The 16,660-nt window shown below is 41.1% G+C and overlaps 1 protein-coding gene across 3 annotated transcripts in view; it reads right to left on the bottom strand.

Moving 5' to 3' along the window:
• ATP10B (ATPase phospholipid transporting 10B (putative)) overlaps window positions 1–16,660 on the bottom strand; it is a 229,509-nt gene that overhangs the window by 182,904 nt on the left and 29,945 nt on the right. For all 3 annotated transcript variants that reach the window (XM_045184997.2, XM_045184995.2, XM_053926349.1), the window contains exon 2: window positions 11,443–11,509. The gene's annotated coding sequence lies outside the window, so the exon portion shown is untranslated. The remainder of the gene's footprint in view (window positions 1–11,442; window positions 11,510–16,660) is intronic.

Raw genomic sequence — 16,660 nt, forward strand, 5'->3', positions numbered from 1 at the left:
TTCTATCCCGGGCCTGCTTACAACCTTAGAATCAGCAGTCACTTCCCCACTGCCTAGGGAGGGCCAGATTGCTTTTACTCACCCCAGCAAAGCTGACGTCTCTCCCGAGCGGGCTGCATTAGAAGCTATGGGAAACGGGCATCGTTTCTCTTGTACAGCTTGACTAAAACAGCATTTCTCTTTCCTATGGCGTTTTTCATTTCTCTGATTTACATCTGATGGTGTCCAGGCCAGGGACTAAGCTAACACTCCCTTGAAGATGGGAGAAGAACTAACACTCAGAGAAGAAGATGGCCTGGAAAGAAACAACTGTAAAGGAAAAGGGAAAGACAAGCCCACTCGCTCTGCTGAGAGAGAAAGAAGAATAGCAGGTCTGTAAGGGTGGGCCCCGGGCCCAGAACAGTGAAGGCGCTTGTTCTCTGCCTGGCTGTGCGTCGACACAGCAGCATCGCTGTTATACGTGGTTCTTGCATAAATTTCTCCTTTCTGTGAATCAGGGAGCTGCCACTATCAAAATTCATAAGCAATCTTCTTCTCTACCAATGGCACAAAAATGACTTTGTCCATTCACCTTTGGCAACGCATGTAATTAAGTATGAGACAATTATAACGTTGTGGCACTCCTTGGGGGCCTGGCATATAATTCAGTTGCTGGGTTTCAAGGGCACTTAAAGAAAGAAAAGGCTCTCTGCAGTGACTTTTGTGTGAGTCCTGGTGATGAATTTGCCCTCAAAGCTTCAGAAGTCCCATTTCTCAGTCACAGCTCTACTCAATTATTGTTTGATTATACAGGATAAGAAAAGTGGTACCAATGTATTATTATTATGGATTATATGAATGCTTCAAACATATGGAAATTCAGAATTATTAATGGGTTTATTGAGAGCTTTAAATCTCACCCTAAAAGGAAATGTTCATATCTAATCTTTTTACTATGTTTCCTGTAACTCTGCTAGGTGGGGTAAACTTCTTGAACCAGGTGCCATATTGATGGGTAGTTATTGTTGGGTCTGTAAATAAAAGAGGGGGTAGAACAAGCAGCAAGCCTATTTTGAGGGCAGCAAAAGAGGGATATTACCAAACTTGGGAATAAAAGGAGGTGGGAAGAAATTAATATCTAACTTCATGAAAATCCTCCCGTATGATCTTGGTTGGTTGCTAGGGTAGTTGTGAATTTGTGATCACTATTGGGCCCCATCAGACTACTGAGAAGAAACATGGATACAGAGAACATTTTAGAAAAGATAAAACACCCGCAACACCTACAATGTGAAGAGCTGTAACTGTAAGACACAAGCAACAGAATTTTAAGAACATGAAATTTGCCTAATGCTTTCAATAACCTAGAATCTTTTCAAAAGGCACTTGGCATTTCACATTTCTCCATCTGCTGAGGAGAAGAGTGTTTCACAAGTCCTTGTTCCTTCTCCTCCCTTTTCTCAGAGTCCTATGGCTTCTTGGCACGAGTGTGACCTAGACTCACAGATTTGGTTAATCACGGAATGCTAGCATCAGAAGGTTATTAGAGGTCATTTAGCATTGCTTCCCTGTGCTGTGGGCGAGGCCCCTGACACCTATAGAAGTCAGAAGTTAATGTCCGCTCAAGGCCACACAGGAAGCAGGTGGCAGAGCTGGGACTACAGGCCACATTCCCTCAGTCCTGAGACCTGTGCTCCTCCCCTCACCATCTCCCCAACAGAGAGAGAGAGGCACACGGAATTTGGGGACAAGACGGGTCTGTCATGCAAGCCCGGGATTGTGGAGTCCTCTGAGCACAGGCCCATTTTCCAAGCTGCCCAGTGATTGTAAATAATAACAGGCATGTGGCAAGTTATGTATATCATGAAGTTGGAATTAAACGTCCCTGTCTGGCTAATTAGAGCCCAAATAACAAATAACGAGTACGAAATACTATGTTCAGTTTTGTTAGAGACGCCCTGTTTCTTCTGTCTGGCTGCTGGGACTCCCTAATCAATCATGGTGAGAGATCACACATCACAGAGCTCTAGAGAAGCTCCCCCTTTCTGCAGCCAACCTGCTCACACCGAAGTGAACTGACTTTTGTATGTGTTTGTAGTTCTCCTCGACCGACCATGCCTTTCACATAGTCTTTAGATCGTTTGTGATATTCAGCTTTTAATGTTTTGCTGCCCAAGTTGGACAATTAAAGAAGCAATTGTTGACAATGGCTTTGGACCCCCTATCCCACCGCCAAGACCACACTACCAGGATGGCCTTCATATGCGTGAGACCAATTATTTACTACAAGCTGTGAGCATTTGACTGGTGGGAATTGTTATAAACATGACTGAGCTCTAACTTTGTGCCAAACACTGTGTTAAGTACATTCGACATAGTTGGACTCATTCAATTCTCTAACAACCTGAATAAATGACCATAACTATTCCTATTAAAAACATTACAATTAGTGGGGTGATCACATTATAAGGTATACAAGTGTCAAATGTTATACATGTGGGACAAATATAACTAACTTAATATTGCATGCCAACTATACTTAAATTCAATAAATACATAAATAAATACTCATGGAGTATTCCCAGTTCCAAAAATAAAATTAACAAAACAAAACAGGGTCATACAATTCTTCAAACAAACTGAAATATAACAGAAAAGGTTGTAGAGAAAAAATCTTATGATGATGACTTTGATAAGTCAATGCTTATTTGTCTTCATTTTAGTCATGAGAAAGTCAAGGGTCTGGAATCAGGGGTGTCCAACCTGTGGCCTGAGGGCCGCACGCAGCCCAGGATGGCTGTGAATGTGGCCCAACACAAAATCTTAAAATTACTTAAAACATTATGACATCTTCTTTGTGGTTCTATGTCGCAGTGTATTTAATGTGTGGCCCAAGACAACTCTTTTTCTTCCAGTGTGGTGCAGAGACGCCAAAAGTTTGGACACCCCTGGTAGATGAATCTTCACTAAACAGCAAGATGATGTTTAAGTATTTGGAATGGAAAACAACTCAAAGCCTTTTAGCTGGTTAATCAGATGCAAACACTGGTATAGGACTAATGAGCAAGGGTTGGAAGAGAGGTTGAGCAAATAAAATCATGAGCAGTTATACGGTGAGAAGAGCCATAAAGCTAGTTTCTTCAGGACAAAGACAAGGGGACGGACAGTGGGGTGGCTGCCCATGATATCAACTACCTCAGGAACGTAACACGGCGGAACACGTTTCATTTTCCACAGCTCTTCTTAGGAAGAATACAGTGTACGCAGTCTGAGAGGAGGTGGGGGACCCCAAGGGGGTTGCTTGAATACCCTTAGGTCAGTGGTTCTCAGCAAGGGATCACCCCCCGCCCCGGCCCCCAAGCCCATCCCTGGTGCTTTTGGCAACATCCAGAAACATCTTTGATCATTAGACTGAGTTAGGGGTGCTACTTCATCTAGTGGGTAGGGCCTGGGAATGCTGCTAAGCATCCTACATTGCACAGGACATCCTCTTACCATTAAAAATGACCTAGTCCAAAATGTCAGTAGTGCTGAGGTTGAACGATCCTGCCTTAGATGTTTTCTGAACTTCCCAGGTGATGGGTTAGGGTAACTGCAGGACTGACTCACTGAGTAAAGGAGGTGGGTTTGGGGAGTCTGGTCTACCCTTGCCCAACCCAAGCTTCGCTCTTTCTTCAGGCAGATGTTGGGCAAACTTTTAAAGATGAGCAATTTGAAAGAATGGGAAGTCTCAGACGGGGCCTCTACCAATTAATTTGATTTCTGAAGTAATTTTAGAATACACAATAATGACAAGGAGGAACCTTTCTACTAAATGTATTGAAAGGGCAGGGACAGGCTCAGCTGAATAACAACAGCAACTCAAGAATACCTTTGTGGGGACTTCTGGCCAAGATGGAGGCATAGGTAGACACACTGTGCCTCCCTGCACAACCAAAAGAAGGACAACAACAAATCTAAAAACAAACAACAACCAGAACTGCCAGAAAATCAAACTGTATGGAAGTCCGACAACCAAGGAGTTAAAGAAGAAACATTTATCCAGACTGGTAGGAGGGGCGGAGGTGGGCAGCCAGAGGGGAGAGGAATCATGGCGAGGTGGCAGATTGTGGACCAGGCAGTCCCACATTCACGTGCAGATAAACTGGGAGGAACAACTGGGGAGCAAGACAGACCACGAAACCCAGAGTTCCAGCATGGGGAAATAAAGCCTCAAACCTCTGACTGAAAATACCTGTGGGGGTTGAGGCGTCAGTGGGAGAAACTCTCAGCCTCACAGGAGAGTTTGTTGGAGAGACCCACAGGGTCCTACAATGTACACAGACCCAACCATTAGGGAGTCAGCACTGGAAAGGCCCAATTTGATTGTGGGTAGTCGGGGAAGTGACTGAAAACCAGCAGAGAGCGGAGCAAACAGCACTGTTCCCTCTCAGACCCTTCCCCACATACAGCATCACAACGCAGCAACGTGGGTTGCCCTGCCCTGGTGAACACCTAAGGCCCCACCCCATACTATGTAATAGGTGTGCCAAGGACAGGAAAAAAAAAATGACCCAAATGAAAGAACAGATCAAAGCTCCAGAAAAAAATACAACTAAGCGACGATGATATAGCCAAACTATCAGATGCACAGTTCAAAAACACTGGTTATCAGGATGCTCCAGGAACTCACTGGGTACTTCAACAGCATGAAAAAGACCCAGGCAATAATGAAGGTTGCATTATGTGAAATAAAGAAAAATCTACAGGGAATCAACAGTGATGGGAGGGAAACCAGGACTCAAATCAATAGTTTGGAGCAGAAGGAAGAAAGAAACATTGGACCAGAACAGAATGAAGAAACAAGAATTCAAAAAAAAAAAAATGAAGAGAGGCTTAGAAACCTCCAGAACTTCTTTAAACATTCCAACATCTGAATCATAGGGATGCCAGAAGGGGAAGAGGAAGAGCAAGAAATTGAAAGCTTATTTGAAAAAATAATGAAGGAGAATTTCCATAATCTGGCAAAGGAAATAAACTTTCAGGAAGTCCAGGAAGCTCAGAGAGCCCCAAAGAAGTTGGACTCAAGGACTCAAGGAAGAACACACCAAGGCACATCATAATCACATTAGCCAAGATTAAAGATAAGGAGAGAATCTTAAAAGCAGCAAGGGAAAAGGAGACAGTTACCTATAAAGGAGTTCCCATTAGACTATCAGCTGATTTCTCAAAAGAAACCTTGCAGGCAAGAAGGGGCTGGAAAGAAGTATTCCAAGTCATGAAAGGCAAGGACCTACATCCAAGATTGTTCTATCCAGCAAAGCTATCATTTATAATAGAAGGGCAGATAAAGAGCTTCCCAGATAAGGTCAAGTTAAAGGAGTTCATCATCACCAAGCCCTTATTATATGAAATGTTAAAGGGACTTATCTAAGAAAAAGAAGATAAAAAAATATGAACAGTAAAATAACAAACTCACAGTTATTAATAACCAAACCTAAAAACACAAACAAAACAAACTAAGCAAACTAGAACAGGAACAGAACCACAGAAATGGAGATCACATGGAGGGTTATCAACAGGGGAGTGAGAGGGGGAGAGGGAGGAAAGGTACAGAGAATAAGTAGCATAAGTGGTAGAAAATAGACAGTGGGAGGTTGAAAACAGTATAGGAAATGTAGAAGCCAAAGAACTTATATGTACGACCCATGGACATGAACTAAAGGGGGGGAATGTGGGTTGGAGGGGGTGTGCAGGGTGGAGGGGAATAAAGGGGGGATATGGAACAACTGTAATAGCTGAATCAATAAAATATATTAAAAAAAGAATACCTTTGTGGTATTCTTGGTCCTTTGTCATCAAGTAATTTATGTGATAGTCGGTGTTCCTAATCCTAATCCAGATATTACACAGTGGTAATGATCTACAGAAATATTCTGTTTGGCCTGCAGAGACTTAAATTTTAGATTAGTTGGCAGCATTTAAACATTGAATTCTTTCTCATACTAAATCAGGTTCTTTTTGTGGAATAAGCCAAAGAACTGACAACCACGGGGACACAATCCCACAAGTCAAGAATTGGCTATTGCTGGTTAGTGACCACTCACTTGGGACTAGGCACCGGCCTCACCATTTCCCATCTGGACCATTTTGGTAGGTTACCTTACCTGCCTGGCGCCTTTAGCAATCTTAGTTTGCAACTTCTGTCTTAAAAGACTGTACTTATACTCCTTTGACTTATTTTTTAGGGTGACACTAAATAATGCTAATGTGTTTTAGCATATGATACGCAGTTTTGCCTAGATTAATTTTCATCAAATTTACTTTGCACCATCTTTTGGCCACTTATGTTTTTATTATAATTTGACTTCCCATGATTTCCTTTCTCCTGGCTTTTCTGGTTAACCCGAAGGTGACTAACTGGTGAAGAATAACTCAATGTTTACTCACAGGGATAGAAAATCATTGCAATTCCCTCTCTACCCACTTTTTTAGCTTACTTGTTTTTAGCATATGACACATGAGTGACAACATCCCCGACATAAATATTTTGACCGTCACGTAAGGAAACTTGGCAGGGATAACTTACTGGGATTGGCAGAAAGTAAGTTTCAGGAAAAGATACTGAATACTGATGTTGAAAATGTTTACAGCCAAAATTCAAATATGCGTTTTATAGCATCACGGCAGGTCATTAAGAGGTCACAAAAGGGGCTTGTCATTCTTTGAATAGTAATTTGTTCATGAGGAGGAGCAGATTAGGTACTCCTGACAGTCACAGAGTAAGATTTTACAGTGCCTACTTCATGCTCCGCAACAGAAGACATTTGCAATGGTCTTTGCCAAGGAGAAGAACTACTGAGTTGTTGGTAGTATTGCTAAGGGTAAGGTTTGATAATCATACTTGGACAGGACAGTGGTTCTCAATCTTTGTGGAATCATGGTTCTTTTATACTCTTAAAGATCAAATGAATCCTAATGCATTTCTTTTTTGTGCTAAATCCACCTATATTTATTGTATTAGGAACTTAAAATTAGAAAACTTTAAAATAATTATTTGTTCAAAAAGAATATATTCGTTATATGTTAACATTTTTATGAAAATAACTATTTTTCAAAACAAAAGCATCAGTGAGAATTTTTCTAAAGGATTTTCATACCTGTCCATGCATTCACTCTACCATACTATGTTGTTTTAAGTGAATGAAGGCAAATCCAGCTTCGTATGTCCATAGTTGGAAAAGGGAGGATTTGTGGATGCCTCAAAGGGTCCTGTAGACTGTGATGGGTAGTTTCATATGTCTACATGGCTAAGCTACAGTCCCCAGTCCCTCGATCAAGCACTAGTCTAGGTGTTTCTATGACGATACCTTGTAGGTGTGATTAAAGTCCATAATCAATGGGCTTTACTTTTTTAACGGTTCATTTGGTGGTGTATTTTTTCCATGATCACTCCCCCCCATACCCTTTTCTACCTCCATGCCCCGCCCCCCCATCACCACACTGTTGTCCCTGTCCACGAGTTCTTTTTCTTTATGCTAAGTGAAAGAAGCCAGTCAGAGAAAGATAAATACCATATGATTTCACTCATACGTGGAATCTAATGAACAAACTGAACTAACAAGCAAAACAGAGACAGACTCAGAGACGGAGAGCAGGCTGACAGTTTGGGGGGCAGGGTGGGGCGGCCAGTGGAGGGATTGATCAATGGGCTTTAACTAGGAGAGATTATCCTAGATAAACGGCATGGGCCTGAGTCAATCAGTTGAAAGAAAGGCCTTAGAAGCAGAGCTGCGCCTTCCCTGAAGTAGGAGAAATTCCACCTGTGGATAGCAGCTTCGGTTTGTGCTTGCAGTTCCAGCCTGGCCTGCCTGATGGCCTCCCCTGTGAACATCACACTTGCCAGCCCCACAACGATGAAAGCCAATTCCTTGCAACGGATCTCTTAATACATATCTCCTGCTGGTTCTGTTTCTCTGGTTGAACTCTGATCTGGGGACCCCCTAAGGGTTCTCAAATCACACTTTGAGAATCACTTGGTAAAGAATATACTATATAAAGCCTTTCAGGTCACTTACCCAATTGGCTTAACATAATAATACTATGGTGCCCATAAGGCAGGAATCATCACTGTTATCCTCAGAGAGGATATTTATCAAATAGCACGCATCTGTTAGCAGCTCTCAGTTTTGATTCTTAATTTCTGGTTCCTAGTCAGTGCTCTTTATTCTTTAGCACAAAAACCTTCTATATATTTGACAATATACTTGCAGATATGGACATTCATATTACTAAATACACACATTCCTCCAAGAAATTCTTCGAAAAAATTAGGTAGGACATAAAAACCTATGTCATGTAAATGTGCTTGTTAGTAAGAACGCACCAAATATTTACTGTGTGCCTATGTGTAACCTGTGAGTGAAAGTGACACAAAAGAAAAGTAGGGCTTTGTTTTACGGTCAAGGAGTTCATGATTTCCCTGAAATCATAAGATTATTTCCCACTGAAAATATGAGATGAGATTTAATAAAGAGGTTAAAATTTTGACTCTTTCCCAATACCTTTTTGAGCACTAGGCACTTTTCCAGCTATTTCTATCGTGGAATAGACCCCCCTCAGCATCTGACGTCCCTACTAGTCAGTGGGTTTATAGAAGACAGGGATAATAACTAATCAGTAGGTGCTTAATAATGACCTGCTCATTGAATGACTGACTGAGGATGCAGAGAATGGGTACAATACCTAAAGACAAAAAGGAAGAGCGAAGGTAGAAAAGTTGGGAGAAATGAAAAAAAACTAAAAAAATTAAAAGATGGAATATGACTTTTAAAGACAGCACAGAGAAAACTGAGCTGGAGAAGAGGATGTATGTTAAAGAGTATTAAGAGTTTTTGAGAACAAATGAAGGGTTTTCCATTTTATGAAGGACTAGCCAAGGAACCCGGGTTCATTAGGAAGAAGAATCAGAACAGTATCACGGTGAAGACTGTAACTTTAGCCGGATGGATCTGAGTTTGAATTCTGGCTCCGTCACGTACTAACTATACAATCTTGGAGAAATTACCTAACCTCTTTGAGCCTCAGTTTATACCACCCTAACACTTTGGAGAGTTACTATCAAAATTAAATGATAAAATGCATGCAAACTATATCACACAGTGTCTAGCTAGCACAGAGTAAATCCAGGAGGTTCTGGCTCCAGAATTATCGAAGTTATTGCTACTGTCATTATCAATCCCACAGGCCACAAGCAGCCAATGGGAGGTTTCTGACTGGGATGGTGACGTGGGGTCAGATGTTAGTTTGGAAAGTACATTTGATGTTAGTGAGAATGACTCCTGAGGGGAAATACTGGGGCCAGAGCAAGCAGTTAGAGGCTCTCCTGACAGTCCAAGCACAGACAGGTGGCAGGGAAAGGGTCCCCCTGCCTGGGGCTCCTTTCACTGGATGGTCACACACACTGTGGATTTGACATTGGTGGTTTATTCTAAACAGGATCAAAAGGTCTGTCCTTAAGTATAATGGATGAAAGGAAAACTATACATTTTATAAGCATATTTAAAGCACGTCATTGATCAGAGTTAGAGAAGGATTTTAGAAGTTGAGAGTTGCAACTTTTAGAGGATGTCAAGGCCTCTGACATAGCATAGGCGTCCAAGTTATCTCTGCTTACAGGGAAAATTAAAGAGAGGTTCCCAGAAAACTAATCACCGAGGAGACACCAGTCTAGGAAAAAAAACCCAAACTCTTGGTGCTGCATAAATATCTCTGTGTCTGCCTAGGATCTTGTAAGTTACATAAAACTGAATATGAAATTATCTACTGAACTTACATATGGCGGCTATGCACAGTGAATGAAACCCCTTTGTTAATATGTGGGCGCACTGGAGGTAAGTTCAATTAATAGCAGGTAGTTGGAACAGGAGCCAGCTAGGAGAACTCACTTCTCTAACCATCATACTGGTCTTGCTTATGTCTGTATCCAACAAGTAGTAGTGACATATTTTCAAGTTAAGCAAACTCTTGGCCCTAATGTGAGGCTTCCTCTTTATCTTAGAACACACGTAGAAGTGGGTCTCTTCCTGAGCAGCTTGTCACATAGGAGAATGTTAATAGGATGAATCTCAGGTTTTTCTAAAATTATGCACTACTAATAATCTGTACATAATTACATCCAAAACACATGGCAATCTCCATATGTAATCCTCTTGACTGACTTGAGGAGGTAAATGACAAATAGTGCAGACCGTTCAAAAGCAGGCTATCGCTGCTAGTTTAAAGTGGAATTTCTAGTCTTCGAGTCTCCTGCCACATATGTGTTTGCGTTTGAGTGCAATAGATGTGAATCCCCTTTTCAAAAGAATTAGAAGTTTTCACTGTGCACTTGTGCAGAAATTATTCATCAGAACAGGAGTTAGAGGGATGTAAAGGAAAAAACAAAAGCATTAAGAGACATTGCAGAGTAGCCTTTGTACATGATTTTCTGTTCATTGAATGCAAGTAGTGACATTGGCTTTCTGGGTAGAAGGGATGGATTTTCTCAGAGCCAAACACGCGTGGCTGTGCCAGGCCTGAGGATGTCTAACAACGCACGTTTGCAGTGTAGCTGCTTGGGATGGAGGTGGAGTGAGACTCGATAACAGAGAGATGGGGTTGTCACTTAGAAATAAGACTTGCCCTAGCTAGCTAGGCTAATAATCAGTGTAGGAAATGCTATGACTTCTACATGAGAGATAATTATGAATTAACTAAGTTAAAGCAATGGAACTTGGAATAAAAACTGAAGGTGAAATAGGGCCTCAGATTTTATGTGATCCTATATGACCATATCACTCATAAAGGAAGTTGAGACTAAGATCAAGTTGCTTGCTTGAGGTCGCAAGTCTAAGTTACTGTCAAGGCTACTTTATAAAACTCCTAATCCTGTGTAATTCTGCCAGTCCACACTGCTTCAGTGAGGTCACTATAATCAGGGTATTTCTATCCATTTTTTCTCTGCCCAACTCAAACTACTTAAGCAAAAAGGGCGCTCCACTGGCTCACAGAATTGGAACATCCAGAGATCCACATGCTCCAACATTGTCACCAGCTCATTTTTTGCACGTTTTAGATGGACCGTCTCCACCTGGTGGACCAGATGGCCTCTGGAAACTCCAGACATGCATACCGACCGACTCAGCCTAAAAGCCTCAATAGAAAGTCTTTTTCTGACACATTTTATTTTGCCAAAGTCACAGGAAAGCCTGTGATTGGTTCACTTTGGATTGAGTGCTCACCTCTGGACCAATCACTTGCCACAGGGGTGGACATGGATTCACCAGCTCACGTACACACTCTGTAGCAAGGTCATCTCCTTTAACCTCATGAACTATATTTTTCACAAGAAAAGGGCTAATCTAACCCAGATCGACACAAACAACAAATATATATTATGATAAGATGCAATCTCATGGAAGGAAATAACTAAAAAGAGAAACTTACCAACCACAGGAATACCACCAGCCCTGGAAATGGTGTTTCTCTTCTTCTAAATAACTTCTGTTGGTATCTGTAATGACAAATATATAGGAAAAATGTCATTTCTGGAGATGGAAGAAAAAGTTGGTTCACTATGGTTTCCATCAGGATAATTGCTTTCATATACAGTCTTCACATACAAAATATTATATATTCTTAGAACGGGGTCCGGCATTTACTGAATGCTCACTCCCCTCCTTTGCACACACAGAGAGTCCATATACAATTGATTTGTGCCAGACCACGGCTGTCACCTTTTACCACCACAGACTGTCAGTGCCATTCACCTCCTGGTGTCTCAAGTAAGAAACAAGCTACTGTAAACGGCTTCATAGTTTTGGTTTTCACTGTTCGCGTTTTCAATGGCGCAATTCCCACCACGACCTACCACTGCTCTTTGGGATTTCCCAGCACACATTCCCGACCCTCCCAACGCGGTGCTGACGGGCTTGAGTTATCCTGTGTTTCTGAAAATTTACCACATTTTTCTGTGTATAATGCCACTTTTTTTGCCCAAATTTTTGAGGGAAAAATAAGATGGGCATTACAGGTAGTTTCAGGCAGCATCTGAAATGCCTTGTATCTGTTCTTGTGTTGGGTAATTATTTGTCACATAAAATTTCTTGTACCACAGTATGTTCAAAAGTAAATGCTAAATTTCCTTTATCATACAAAAAATAAGTATCTAAATATAAAGAAATAATCAAATGAAAAAATTAAAACAAAAGATTTTTTCCTGAAAGTTTGAGTCAAAAACGTGGGTGCTCATTACACATGGCAAAATATGATAATCATAGAGCTGGAGATACTGTGGAATGTGGCAAAATTATGTTTCTACAATATCGCTTTTGGGGAAAATCAAAGACTTAAATGCAGCCCAAATTCTTAATTAAGAAAGTTCCAGCTGTCTAATTCCAGAGGAGGCCAAAGTAGTGTCATGGGTGGGAGCTGGGGCTTTCACGTGAAGCGGTGGTGGTACTGTTCCCGAATTATAAGTAAGGTCACGGAAGCTTAAAGAGGTGAAGTAACTGGTCTGAGGTCACAGGCTGTAAGAAGTCAGCATTTTAACCAGCTCTGATTTTTCCCTGTCAGTATGAGAAGTAGACAGTGCAATTCGTCTCCTAGGCTGCTATCATTTCTCATCTCCCCCTCAGTCCCTGTTTAGGAAAGAGAAGCTGAGGGAATAGGACTAAACACAACAACCATACGAAAGCCGAATTTCAAGATAATGGTACCCGTGGGCCAGGAAATAGTCTTATAATTGCCTATTTCTTCCAGTTGGGGAAAGAAAAGTCTAAAAATACTTACTCACAAAACCCTTCCTTAAAACTTTTCCCTAGCACGTCCTTAAAAAAATCTCCTGCAAATAACTGAAACAAGGGATCTAATTCAAAGAAATCACAAAGTAATCACAAAGAAAACCTCAAAAAAAGTTGTTCCAGCGGTTGACAGAGACTATGAAGAGCAAAGGGGGAATGGAGTGGAGAAAACAGTGAAAATTAATGAACACTCAACAAAAAAATATTGCCACGGGGAAGATAAAATTGTGACCAGGTCTCCACCGTGAACACAGCACCACAAAACCACCTCGTGAAGCAGTCATCACTGAAAATCCAGAGACTAAGTCAGAAGTCTAAAAGCCCAGAGCTGTATTGTTGCCAACGTATAGAATGCAGAAGGAAAAAAAAAAATAATAGAGCGGGTTGGTCTGGGGAAAGAAATGGAAGATAAAACTGAAGCCAACACCAAAATGAATTTGAAACGGGAAGTCACACAACGAAGAACAAAAACTGCTCGCGATGCAGTAAACACAGAATACAGAGATGGGAAAAGCAGGTTGAAAAGGTAGTGAGGAAAACCCACTGATATCAAAGACAGATGGGGTTATCCCAGATGTGCACAATTGGAGCCCCTGATGAAAGCGATACAGGATGGCCAACACGATGGCACACCCTAGTAAATTTCCCGGATGGCAAAGATAAAGGAGGGCTCCTTTGGGCAGCCGAGAGAAAAACAATTCACATTCTGGATACAGTGGGGAAATAGCTTCAGCAAATGCTGAAAGATAGGCAGCATTGCCTGCAAAATCCTCAGGGATAGAAAATATGGCTTAAAAATATGATTTAAGAACTTTATTCCCAGCCAAAATACCAGATGCATATTTGAATATGCAAGAACACAGAATATTATTTCCCCATTGTCTTTATTGAAAAATCCACTGGAGGGAAAACTTCAGCCCATCCATATATGACTGTAAAAATCACAGCAAAAAGACTTGTTTTGAGGACTGAATGAGACTGAGACTAATGTCCTGCAGGGATCATGGTTTCAGAGCAGAATATACATTTTATTAACCTTGACAAAACTCAGAGGAATTAAAGGGACAAAGGAGAAGAGGAAGTATGACTGCAGTGATTTTTGTCACATTTTATGGGTGAAAATGATGAACCGAGTCGAAGTAAAACAAAACAGAAGTAAACACCAGCAAAGAAATAAACTGAAATTGGGTGGTAGAACAAAGGGGCAAAGAGAAAGTTCACTAGTTTTACCATTGATTATAACAGAAAGTTGGTCAATACTATGGAAAGAAAAAAAGGATTAATAGTTATTACTCATGCTATAGTTAAAATAATTATTAAAACTTAAAGACTTTCTAAATCATTAAGACAAATACACACAAAAACTGTAACAAGAGACCATTATTAAAGAATTTTAAAATATACTAACGAAAACCCCATGCCCTTTAAATTAAGCAGATCATAAATTACAATATATATGGCTACCTTCTTATGTTAGATCAGCAGTGCTTATATGTTTCAACACTCAGTTAACTAAATCTCATTTAACTAAATAGTCCCACTTTTCCCTTGAGGCTTTATCAAAAAATTTTAATATATTAAAAATGACAAATAAACCTTTTTCTTCTTCCCTGAAATTAGGTAAACTTTTTCATTAACCAATAGCTAAATAACTACACCCAAAATCAATGGCAATTTCTTTAATAAAAGGTTCACTTGTTTTCCTTGAAAATGCTGGAAGATCATTATTCTGGGTCAGGCAACCATTTGCACATGAGGTATAGTGAATGATAGCAATGAGGTTTGTTGTTCAAGCAAGAGACAGCACTCTGTAGTAGGAGGAGCGATGCTGCATTTCCGACCCTCCCCTCTTGGAGTGGGGTTGGTGAAGTGAGTTGTATTGGTTTCCCAGGGCTGCTATAACAAGGTACCACAGACTGGGTGGCTTAAAGAATAGAAATGCGTGGCCTCGCAGTTCTGGAGGCTAGAGGTCAAGCTGTTGGTAGGGTTGGTTCCTTTAGAGCACTGTGAGAGGGACCCTGGTCCATGCCCCTCTCCCAGCTTCTGGTGTTACATTGACAACCTTTGATGTGCCTTCGTGTGTAGACACATCTCGATCTCTTCCTTCATATTCACATTGCATCCCCTTCTGTGTGTATCTTCATGCACACGTGTCTCCTTTTTATAAGGACACTAGTCATAATGGATTCGGAGCCCCCCTAATTCAGTATGACCTCATCTTAGCTAATTACACCTGCATGGCTATGTCCCAATGGGGTTGCATTCTGAGGCAGTGGAGGCTGGGTCTTTACACAGCAATTTTGCAGGAACACGATTCGACCCATAGCAAGCGAGAAGAGAAGGTGTTGGTTCTGAACTGGGAAAGCAGACCATCCAACCTGTCAAAGCAGACAGACGCAACCAAAGTGAATGCCAATTAAACTCATATTAAAATTAGGTGCCGTTGCTGGTGTACATGTGGAATGTCCCTGGCATACCTTGAAGGATCTCCACCCATTCAGTAGTAACTCTGCTTATTGATATGTATCATCGGTAGGAAAGAAGGCAGATGAGGCGATTAGAGCATGAGGAGAACTCAGGATCCTGATCTAAGCACCCTGAAACTAGGACATCTAATAAGTGACGGGGACATTCGGGAATCGTTGAGACTTTCCAAACTTACTGACAGTCCCCTCTGCTGTCCGGCACAGTTCACTGCTGCTGGGCTCGGGCACATCTTCTAGTGTCTCAACTGGAGTAGACACCTCACAGAGACACACGCGCTCTGTTCTGGGGCCAAAAACATCACAGCCATTCTTTGTTGGTAACACAATGTGTAGGGGAGGGTGGCTCGACGTTTCACTTGTTGAAATAAACTCAATGTGTGTAATAGCAAAAAAAACCCTTTTATATCATCCAGGTAGAAAAGAAACTCTTCCCCGCAAACTCCAGCTTTAGTTAGTTGATCGATGTTTTTTAAGGGAGAGGGACGATATGAAAGGGGTCTTGGGCAGTGTGAGGTGAGGCATGATGCCACTTAACAGGAATAATATAACACTGAAGCCTACAATGAGATTTTTCTTCCTTGGCTTCCTTTTCTAGTGACATAATCAAGAGAACTGGCCATTTCAATCTGCGTTAGTGTGATTTTAGTCCTTAACACCTTCCAACCTCTCTTGTAACACAAAGGAAGATGCCACGTCTCCGAGTGTTAGGGAGTTACCATTGTTTACTTAGAGTGGGATATTATTTTAAATTATATTTATTTTGCCATTGCTTTCTAGTTATGGCAACTGATTTGAAATATTCCATTTATGAAAGCCACAAGTTTTTAAAAGGATACATTTCAAAGTTAATTTTAAAAACTACAAAATAAATGCTACCCACACCGTTAAGCCAAAAATTGAAAGGTGGCATGCAAATGACTAAAATTTGGGAACCAGTGAATCCATCCATTTGTTATGAAGGCATTTGCATACGAGAACAAAGTACTCCACTAGGTGCTCAATAAATGTATTTCGTTTGGAGGAAAAACGATACTCTGCACACACATTTGCATGTTTTGGTTGGGTAGAAAGCGAAAACCCAGAAATCCAACAAATCTCTCTTTTGCTGGAATCGAGCTATGGCCGAACTCCAACCGCATTTGGAGATGGTGGCTATGCCCCTTCCTTCCTTTCTGCTTTGATTCCTGGCTACCCTGGTTTGCATTATGTTTGATCCCACAAGCCACTGCTGATCCTTTTGGGAATATGCAGAGTATATAAAAAGGGAGGTGATTAATCAGTTTTTGTTGAATAAATGAATACCTAAGTGAATGACTAAGTAAACAGAGAAAGGAGATGAACTGAGAATTGCAAAGCTCTGATTGTTCTCCACGCTCC

The sequence above is a fragment of the Desmodus rotundus genome, chromosome 6 (assembly GCF_022682495.2).
Source record: "Desmodus rotundus isolate HL8 chromosome 6, HLdesRot8A.1, whole genome shotgun sequence".
In the NCBI taxonomy this organism is placed as follows: domain Eukaryota; kingdom Metazoa; phylum Chordata; class Mammalia; order Chiroptera; family Phyllostomidae; genus Desmodus; species Desmodus rotundus.